We start from the raw sequence: 9558 nt of genomic DNA on the forward strand, positions 1-9558 counted from the left end.
GGATTACAGGCTCCCGCCACCATGTCTGGCTAATTTTTGTATTTTTAGTAGAGAGATGGGGTTTTGCCATGTTGGCCAGGCTGGTCTCAAACTCCTGACCTCAGGTGATCCACCCGCCTCAGCCTCCCAAAGTGCTGGGATGACAGGTGTGAGCCACCGCACCCAGCCTAGCAGTCTCTCATTTAAACCTCACAACCTCCACCACGCAGGTGGCAGCATCTCATTTTGCAGGTGAGGAAACAGAGGCAAAGGGAGATTAATTAGCTTGCCCAAGGTTGCCCAGCTCGCAAACGGTAGGGCCTGGATTAAAACCCTGGGGGCTTACTGCTGGAGACACCTGAAGTCTTGAGAAAGCCAGACCTGGGTGTGAATCCAGCTCTGCTTAGTGGAGCTCTCTGAGGCATGGTTTTTGCATCTAAAATGGGAATAAGGCCAGTGACCTGACATGGTGGCACTGCACAGAGCCAGTGCTCAGTGAACAGACACTTACTGTTAGCAGTTACAGTAATTATGCTGTAGCTGAACTTATTTTTTTGGAAGCAGGGTCTGGCTCTGTCGCCCAGGCTGGAGTACGGTGGTGCAATATTGGCTCCTACAACCTCTGCCTCCCATGCTTAAGTGATCCTCCCACCTCAGACCCTGAAGTAGCTGGGACTACAGGTGCGTGCCACCACGCACAGCTAATTTTTTTTTTTTTTTTTTGTATTTTATTTTGGAACAGTCAACATAAAAATTCTGTGCAACTTTTGTTAAGTTTCTGTTATTGTATTTTATTTTGTGGGGGAGATATGGGGTCTCACTATGCTGCCTAGGCTGGTTTCGAACTCCTAGGCTCAGTAATCTTCCCACGTTGGCCTCTCACAGGGCTGGGATTACGGGGGTAAGCCACTGTGCCTGGCCACGTGGATGACCTTTGAGAAGGATGCTTAGTGCGCACAGTCAGGTGTGCACCCGAGCTGACTCTTAGTCACATACAGAGGCGGGGAGGCACAAGATAGGAGTCTCCACAGTAGCTGTGTCTGCAGCAGTGCCAGCATGACAGAAGGTGGTCGATGAATGTTTGTTGAATGGGCAAGTGGATGGACAGATGGATGGCTGAATGGACGAACGGATGGATGGCATGGGTGGGTGTGTGACTGGGTGATTGGCCAAGTGTCCCCTGGCGGGGATAGAATCATCCAGATTGAGAACCACTATCCTGTGTATATGCAGGAATGCACGGAATAGCAGTTCCCAGTCTGGATGATTCTTACTGTTAGTAAAAGTAGTGGTTCTCTTACTGTCCGAACTCCAACCCCTGCACTCGGAACTCTGATCTCTGGACCCAGATGGATTTGGCAGCCTCTGTGTGTGTGTGTGTGTGTGTGTGTGTGTGTGCGCCCGTACGCACATTTTCCCTGTGTTAACACAAACAGAAATGCAAAGACTGTGTTCTGCATCTGGCTTTGCTTATTTAGCAACATATCTTGGAGCACTGGCTTTCAAATCTTTTTTTTTTTTTTCCTTGACCCACTACCCAGGATAAGAATTACTTTTTTATTTTATTTTTTTGCTCTGTCACCCAGGCTGGAGTGCAGTGGCGCGATCTCAGCTCACTGCAACCTTCACCTCCCGGGTTCAAGCGATTCTCCTGCCTCAGCCTCCCGAGTAGCTGGGACTGCAGGCACGTGCCACCGCATCCAGCTAATATTTGTATTTTTAGTAGAGACGGGGTTTCTTCATGTTGACCAGGCTGGTCTCGAACTCCTGACCTCAGGCGATCTGCCTACCACGGCCTCCCAAAGTTCTGGGATTACAGGTGTGAGCCACTATGCCCGGCACAAGAATTTCATTTTATGTCACCATTCAGGACACGCCTACATATATATATTTGTATATATACACATATCACTGAAACAGAAGTTATAACGTGTGGTACACATCAATATTTCCTATTCCGTTTCCACTGTTTTTTTCTGCGGTTAGCGGGGAGGCATGGAGTCTCCCTCTGTCGCCCAGGCTGGAGTGCAGCGGCACTATCCCGGTTCACTGCAACTTCCACCTCCCAGGTTCAAGCGATTCTCCTGCCTCAGCTTCCCGAGTAGCTGGGATTACAGGAGTGCACCACCATGCCAAGCTGATTTTTGTGGTTTTAGTTGAGACGAGGTTTCACCATGTTGCCTAGGATGGTCTCGAACTCCTGACCTCAGGTGATCTGCCCACCTTGGCCTCCCAAAGTGCTGAGATTACAGGCATGAGCTACCGCACCCAGCCTCCACTGTTCTTTTTAAGTGCTGGTCACAACCCCCTAAGATGACTTCAGCCATTATCAATGGTTACTATGTGTAGGGGTGTGTTTTTATTTTTGGGTTTTTTTTTTTTTGCAAACCACCATCTGGGAGGATTGCTGTGATGTGGGAGTTAGGAAATAGGACTTGGCCACTTACAGGCCCTGTGACCTTCAGCAAGCTGCTTGCCTCTCTGTTGTACCACGGTGTCCTTGCCTGCAGAATGAGAATGATAGGAACAGCGGCTACTTCGTACAGCTGTGAGGGTTAAATAAACTAATATCTGTAAATTAATAGATGTATATTAACATTAAAATGTTTTAGAACAGAGTTGGGCATGTTGAAAGAGCTATGAAGGGAAAGAAGCCAGGCAAACTTTCTTTTTGCTTAATTTGATTTTTATTCATTTATTTGTTTATTTTTCCGGGCAGCTTTCTATAAAGAGGCAATAGTAAACGTTTCAGGCTTTTGAGGGCCATATGGTCTCTGTTGTTATAGCGCAAAAGCAGCCACAGACCGTATGCAAATGAATGAGCACGGGAGTGTTCCAATAAAACTTTATTTAAGGACACTGAAATTAGAGTTTCATGTAATTTTTGCAAGTCACAAAATAGTATTCTTATGATTTTTTTTTCTTCAACTGTTTAAAAATGTGAAAACGGGCCTGGCGCTGTGGCTCAAGCCTGTAATCCCAGCACTTTGGGAGGCCGAGACGGGCAGATCACGAGGTCAGGAGATGGAAACCATCCTGGCTAACACAGTGAAACCCCGTCTCTACTAAAAAATACAAAGAACTAGCCGGGCGAGGTGGCGGGCGCCTGTAGTCCCAGCTACTCCGGAGGCTGAGGCAGGAGAATGGTGTAAACCCGGGAGGCGGAGCTTGCAGTGAGCTGAGATCTGGCCACTGCATTCCAGCCTGGGCGACAGAGCGAGACTCTGTCTCAAAAAAAAAAAAAAAAAAAAATGTAAAAACTATTCTTAGCTTGTGGGCTATAGTTTGCCTCTTTCTTTTGATGTCTTTATTGTGTTTTGTGATATGGACATACCATGATTTCTTTATTCAGTCCTTCAGGAATACTTCAGGTGGTTTATTTGTCATTGTTAACAAACGAAACTCCTATAAGATATTCTTGGCGTGGTGGGTCACACCTGTAATCCCAGCACTTTGGGAGGCCAAGTCGGGCAATCACCTGAGGTCAGGAGTGCGAGACCAGCCTGGCCAACATGGTGAAACCCCATCTCTACTAAAAATACAAAAATGAGTGAGGCATGAAGGTGGGCACTGTAATCCCAGCTACTTGGGACGCTGAGGCAGGAGAATCGCTTGAACCTGGGAGGCGGAGGTTGTAGTGAGCCTAGCGGGGGTTGTGGTGAGCTGAGATCATGCCACTGCACTCTAGCCTGGGTGGCAGAGTGAGACTCTGCCTCAAAAAAAATAAAAATAAAAAAAATTCTTGCATCCATGCTTTGCACACAGGTATGAAAGTACTTGTAGGGTAAATTTCTAGAAATAGAATTGCTAGATGCAAAGGATAAGCTTTCCAGCCATTTTATGGAAAGTGCTAAACCTTTTTGAAAAAGTTCATGCCAGTGATGGCTTCGCTTGGTCCTGCAGCTTTACCGACACACGAGATTAGCAGCTGGCCTGCTCTTTGCCAGGCTAGAAAGTGACACACCCCCTGTGCTTTTCTCTAATTATGTGTGAAGTTGAGCATCTTGCCGCCTCCACATGGGGTTCTCGAAATCTCTTGGAAGCTGGGTGTGGTGGCTTATGCCTGTAGTCCCAGCTACTCAGGAGGGAGGCTGAGGCAGGAGAATCACTTGAGCCCAGGAGTTTGAGGCCAGCCTGGGCAACATAGCGAAACTTCATTTGTGAAGAAAGAAAGAAAGGGAAGGAGAAGAAGGAGGGAATCTCTTGGTGAACAATCTACTCATATGGTAGTTTTTTTTGCTTTGGGAGGCTAACATGGGGGGATCACTTGAGGCCAGCAGTTGAAGACCAAATAATAATAATAATTTTGAACTCATTTAGGGAATGTAGAAAATACAGAAAAGAACAAAGAAGAAAAATAAGTCACACATAATACCACTGTGTGGAAGCAGTTAGTAAAAAAAAAATTTTTCTGGCCGGGCACAGTGGCTCACACCTGTAATTCCAGCACTTTGGCAGGCCAAGTTGGACGGATCACGAGGTCAAGAGATTGAGACCATCCTGACCAACATGGTGAAACCCTATCTCTACTAAAAATACAAAAATTAGCTGGGCGTGATGGTGTGCGCCTATAATCCCAGCTACTCGGAAGGCTGAGGCAGGAGAATTGCTTGAACTTGGGAAGCAGAGGTTGCAGCGAGCTGAGATTGCTCTACTGCATTCCAACCTGGGTGACAGAGCGAGACTCCATCTCAAAAAAAAAAAAAAATTTTTTTTCCTTTGTTTTGTTTTATTTTTTGTTTTTGAGACAGCTTCTCTCTCTGTCGCCCAGGCTGGAGTGCAGTGGCATGATCTCGGCTTACTGCAACCTCTGTCTCGGATTGAAGCAATTCTCCTGCCTCAGCCTCCCAAGTAACTTGGATTACAGGCACATTCCACCATGCCTGGCTAATTTTTCTATTTTTAGAGATACGAGGTTTCACCATGTTGGCCAGGCTGGTCTTGAACTCCTCACCTCAAGTGATCCACCTGGCTTGGCCTCCCAAAGTGCTGGGATTACAGACGTGAGCCACTATGCCAGGCCTAACTTTGTTTTTTCTAAGATAAATATTGTAACATTTTGGTATAGAGTTTCTGTTTAACCCCCCCAACCCCAATTTTATTTAAAACATTTTTTAAATAAGGCATTTTATTCACATGGTACAATCATCAAAATTTTTTTCTTTTTTTCTTTTTTTTTAGAGACAAAGTCTTGCTCTGTTGCCCAGGCTGGTCTTGAACTCCTGGGCTCAAGCAGTCCTCCTGCCTTAGCCTCCCAGAGTGCTGGGTTTAGAGGCATGAGACACTGAGCCTGGCCTAATTTGTTTTTTTTTTTTTTTTTTTTTTTTGAGATGGAGTCTTACTCTGTTGCCCTGGGTGGAGTACAGTGGCGGGATCTCAGCTCACTGCAACCCCCACCTCCTGAGTTCAAGCAGTTCTCCCTGCCTCAGCCTCTGGAGTATCTGGGATTACAGGCACCCACCACCCCACCCAGCTAATTTCTGTATTTTTAGTAGAGACAGGGTTTCGCCGTGTTGGCCAGGCTGGTCTTGAACTCCTGACCTGAGGTGATCCGTCCACCTGACCTCCCAAAGTACTGGGATTATAGGCGTGAGCCACCACACCTGGCCACCTGGCCTAATTTTTGTATCCCTTTCCAGTTCTTTGTGTGTATACAACCTAGTGCAAATATGGTTTATGTTTCTCTCCCATTTGTACCCAAAGGGGAGCTCATTATTACTTACTGTGACAGCAACAGAGAGTTTGCTTGTTTTCTGTTAGAGTCTTGAAGTATTCCTTTGTACAGTTTATTTCCCCAGGAAATGCCATATTGATGCATATTAGGCCACATCCAGATTTTGGCATTCTACACGAAGCTGCGGGAAACAACTTGTTCACTTGTTTTGTTTTTGTTTTTGTTTTTGCTTTTGTTTTTGAGACAGTTTCGCTCTTTTTGCCCAGGCTGGAGTGCAATGGCATGATATTGGCTCACTGCAACCTCCGCCTCCCAGGTTCAAGCAATTCTCCTGCCTCAGCCTCCCTAGTAGCTGGGACTACAGGCTAATGCCACCATGCTCAGCTAATTTTTGTATTTTTAGTAGAGACGGGGTTTCACCATGTTGGCCAGGTTGGTCTCGAACTCCTGACCTCAGGTGATCTGCCCGCCTCAGCCTCCCAAAGCGTTGGGATTACAGGCGTGAGTCACCATGCCTGGCCTACTTGTTCACCTGTTATTTCCCATTTGTGCAGGTCTATTTACTTCCTCGAAGCCTGTTTGCTGGACCAAAGCAAATGTGCATTTATAACATGGATAGCTACTGCTGAATTGCATTCCTCTGGAGTTGTAGCAAATTGTGCCAGTTTAGACCCCCAAGGGTAGTATATGCAAGCGTCTTTACTAGACATAGGCTTTATTCTAATGCGATGGGTGATAAATGGTACCCTAGGGCGAAAAATAGTGCCCTGGGGTGCGTTTTGCTGTGCATTTTTCTTATTACAAGTGATAATACTGGAAATAATCAAGCCTTTTGTCTTTCCTTTTCTGTGCACTGTCTGATCATATCCTTTGCCCCTTTTTCTCACCAGTTGTAATTCTTAGTGATTTCTAGAGGCTTTTTATATATGAGAGAGATGAACTTTGTGCTAGGAGTTACACGTATTTTCCCCAGTAAGTCATTTGGCATGTGACTTAATTTGTGGGTTGTGTGCATGTGCACTTTTGATGAGAATGAAATTAAAACTTTTTAAGTTTTTGGTATCTTTAAGCTTTTTATGTTTAAATGACTTCAAACACATAAAAAGTTTCAGGACTAGTACAGAGAGCTCATAGTAGTTCTTTACTCCTCAACTAGATGTGTTAGTTATCTATTGCTATGCAGTAAATTACCCTCAAAACTTACCAGCTTCAAACAGCAAGCATTCACATGTCTCACACAGTTTCTAAGCATCAGGAATCTGAAAGCAGCTTAGCTAGGAGGTTCTAGCTCTGTATCTCCCATGAGGTTGTAGTCATGATGTCAGTTGGGCGGTAGTCATCTGAAGGTCCCACTGATCTGGAGAACCTGCTCCCACGCTCACTTGTGTGGCTATTAGCAGGAGGCCTCAATTGTTCCCTCAGTGGGCCTCTCCAAGGGGCAGCACATGACACACAGCGGTTGGCTTCCTGCAAAGTGAGTGACCCAATAGAAACAGACTGAGAATGCTCAGGATGGGAGCCGCAGGCTTTTTATAACTAATCTTGGAAGTGTCATATAATCACTTCTGCCAAATTCTATTGGCCACAAAGACCAGCAGTGGGAGGGGACTGAACACAAGGAGGTGGGGATTGGTGGTGGCTGCCTCCCACATCTACCCATTGTCAGCCTTTTGCTGCATTTGCCTTGACCTTAGCATTCTCATTCTGTGTACATTTTTTTCTGAATCAGTTGAGAGTAAGTTGCAACCATTATACCCCTTCGCCCCTTAATATTTTATTTTATTTATGTATGTATGTATTTATTTTTGAGCCTGAGTCCCACTCTGTTGCCCAGTCTGGAGTGCAGTGGTGCAGTCTCGGCTCACTGTAGCCTCTACCTCCCAGGTTCAAGTGATTCTCTTGCCTCAGCCTCCTGAGTAGCTGGGAGTACAGGCGCACACCACCATGCCCTGCTAATTTTTGTGTTTTTAGTATAGATGGGGTTTCACCATGTTGACCAGGCTGGTCTTGAACTACTGGGCTCAAGTGATCCACCTGCCTTGGCCTCCCAAAGTGCTGGGATTACAGGCGTGAGCCACCACGGCCAGCCTACCCCTTAATATTTTAGTATAATATTTCAACCTTTGAGAACAACGACATTCTCTTTCTTAACCATCATACTGCAAAGAAATAAAGCAGACAGCGTTGACATGATACTGTTGTCAAATCCACTGTCCATAATCCAACTTCACCAGGCGCCCAGGGATCCTGTAATGTTGTATTATTCTCCTATTTCATGTAGCATCGGAGTGCCGCTACGTGTGGGCCACCTCCCTGAGCCCTTGGAACCTGTTGAGTGGGCAAGTTCTTTTTTCTCCGACTCAGCGATGTACCTGCCATTGGCCATTTGAGTCATTTCTCCTTCTCCTCTATTGTAAATACTCCCACAGTGGGTATCCCCACGAGCAAGTACTTGAATATTCTTTTTTGTCGTTTGTTTTTGAGACAGAGTTTCACTCTTGTTGCCCAGGCTCGAGTGCAGTGGTGCGATCTTGGTTCACTGCAACCTCCGCCTCCTGGGTTCAAGCGATTCTCCAGCCTCAGCCTCCCAAGGGATTACAGGTGCATGCCACTATGGCGGCTAATTTTTTTTTGTATTTTTAGTAGAGACGGGGTTTCATCATATTGACCAGGCTTGTCTCAAACTCCTGACCTTAGGTTATCTGCCTGCTTCAGCCTCCCAAAGGGCTGGGATTACAGGCATGAGCCACCGTGCCCAGCCGAATATTCTTTATCACAGATTTCTGGAGGGGGAATTTCCAGGTCAAAGTCGTGACCCTTTCAAAGTCCCCAGACCAAGCTGCCTTCCAGGGGGCAGCCCCACCAGCCGTACACAGCGCCAAGGACTGCGCCTCTTATCTCTTCTTAGAAGTGGCAAAGCTTTCGGGTGTCTAGATTGATGACTGATTGATTGATTGGTTTGGTTTGGTTCTTTAACTGTCAGAAGTTACTCAGGGCCCAGCTTGGAAGGGATGCTGGAAGGGCTCTAGGACTTAGAGGCCAAATCTGGTGGTGAATCTGATGTCATGCCGAGAGGCCCGGCTCTGGAGTGTGGTGGCACTGGCTGTCCTCGGGCAGAACTCCTGAGCCATCTAAACCTGAACTCAGTCAGCTTTGAGAAACGGCTCACAAGTCACTGAGCAGTGTAAAGGCCTCAGTTCCACCTTCCCCAGCCTGGAGAGTCTGGACCAGTTTTGGCGCCTTGGCCTCAGTTTCTTATCTGTGAAATGGGTCCAGTGTTACTACTGCTCTCAGGGCTAGGGAGAGATTGCACAAATGGATGCAGGAGGCTGGCCATTGGTGTTAGATCAGCATGAGCTGTTACTAGGATGCAAATTCTGTGACAGCAAGCGTCACGGTGCCAGCCCAGCATTGGGTACACAGCTGGTGCCCACTGATTACACAGTGGCTGCTCTGGGATTCTTTGGGAGGAGGGTCCATAGGGGCAAGGCGCTCTGTCTGAGACATGCTTTAGGCGAGGTGGCTGTGTGCGCGTGACAGAACTAGCACCAGATCACGTGTGCTTGCAGACACAGGCTTCATCACAGTCTGGTATGTTGTGCACACACACGCACGCTTGCACCTGCAAGCTCACGTGGCGTCCAGGTAGGCCTGCAGCCATGGCCACACAGGCACACAGAGGCAGGTGCCCAGGACACTTAGAAGGGGGTCTGGGCCTTCCCATGCCCGCATCCAGAGGTCCACATGTGGCTGTGAACCCAGGCCTGTCCCTGTGTGGCCATCCGTATCCTCGGCAGCCCCCGTGCCATGGCCATCAGCCCCTAGCCACGGTACACAGCATCATGCTGGCGTCTCTTTGCCTTGACTTGGCTGGATGGGCTGGTGGGGGCTGGCGGCTGGGACGC

General features: G+C 47.3%; 1 protein-coding gene across 1 annotated transcript in view; it reads left to right on the top strand.

Annotated features, from left to right (window-relative positions):
- Nucleotides 1–9558, top strand: part of GLTSCR1 (glioma tumor suppressor candidate region gene 1) — a 43448-nt gene that overhangs the window by 24308 nt on the left and 9582 nt on the right. The window lies entirely within an intron of this gene.

The sequence above is a fragment of the Mandrillus leucophaeus genome, unplaced genomic scaffold (assembly GCF_000951045.1).
Source record: "Mandrillus leucophaeus isolate KB7577 unplaced genomic scaffold, Mleu.le_1.0 Scaffold120, whole genome shotgun sequence".
Taxonomy (NCBI): Eukaryota; Metazoa; Chordata; class Mammalia; order Primates; family Cercopithecidae; genus Mandrillus; species Mandrillus leucophaeus.